Genomic DNA, 1,197 nt, shown 5'->3' with positions numbered 1-1,197 from the left:
TACCCGGTACAAATTGGAGTCATTTGGGGTGTAGTCAGACCTCCCTGCAGCTCCATTTTCTCTCTGTAGAACAAAGTTAACCTCGATGATATCTAAGATCTCTCTCAGCCCTGATGTTGTGGTTTAGAATCCAAATACACAATCCAAAAAGCAAATAGACTTCCTACAGCTGGGAGAAATAGGACCTTTATTTCCATGCATGTGAAAATATCTGTTATGGCCCAAAAAGAGATAATGAGATTTGTCTTCCCAGATCTATCTCCTGAAGGGAAGGAATACAAATGAATCAGCAAAAGCATGATCTTTCTCCAAATCCTGAACCCAATTCACAATGGTGATTTCTTCATCTGTGCAAGCCTTTCTGAAGAGAGTTATTTATCTGCATAAATAGTCCTGGTTCTACTTTTTCTAACGGAAGTTCCAGATTTCTAGCTCCTTAGACAGAATTTTAGCATCTGTATGAAGAATATTGTGCTTTTTCTTGGCAAACATGGTATACAAAAAATATTCAAACTGTCTGCTAAAATGAAAACATGAAACAAAAAATCAAAACAGCAAATCTGTACACTTATCTCAATTAAAAAATTCAATTTTTTTTTCACGTACGAACTAAAGATCTTCAGTTATAAGAACCTCTAGGTAGAAAGAAATGTCCTATGGCTACAAAAGGCATCGTTAGAAATGCTAAAACTTCTTTATACTTGTCAGGTTTTATCACAAAAAAAATTTGATAGTATTTTAATTAAAGTAAGCATTAATATATACCATGCATTACAAGTAGAAATTCTTTAGAGTGTTCATAATATAGAATTCATAGTCTACGACCATGCTACTCTGAACAAGCTTGATCCTGTCGGATCTCAAAAGCTAAGCAAGGTCAGGCCTGGTTAGTACTTGGATGGGAGACCACCTAGGAAGACCAGGTGCTGTAAGCATAAAAAATAAAAAAAATAAGGGATTGGAAGCTGACAAGGTCCTTGCAATCTGTGAGGTCAACCAAGGGCTGCCTCGCCTAAAAAAAAAATAAAATAAAATAAATTAAAACAGACAGGCAGATTCTAAGATAAGAATTCATAGATATTAAAACATTTAAAAATAAATAATTTAGTCAACCCATGTTTATTGAGCATCCCTTTATTTTATTCTAATGCATTTATTTTGGTATTTTCTTTCAATTATTTCTTTTTCTCTCTCTCT

The 1,197-nt window shown here is 34.0% G+C and overlaps 1 pseudogene; it reads left to right on the top strand.

Moving 5' to 3' along the window:
* Positions 1-816: 816 nt before the first annotated feature.
* On the top strand, positions 817-935 carry LOC112484684 (annotated as a pseudogene).
* The last annotated feature ends 262 nt before the right edge of the window (positions 936-1,197 follow it).

Source organism: Pteropus alecto, unplaced genomic scaffold (genome assembly GCF_000325575.1).
Source record: "Pteropus alecto unplaced genomic scaffold, ASM32557v1 scaffold17, whole genome shotgun sequence".
NCBI lineage: Eukaryota > Metazoa > Chordata > Mammalia > Chiroptera > Pteropodidae > Pteropus > Pteropus alecto.
This window is presented reverse-complemented; position numbering and strand designations above follow the sequence as displayed.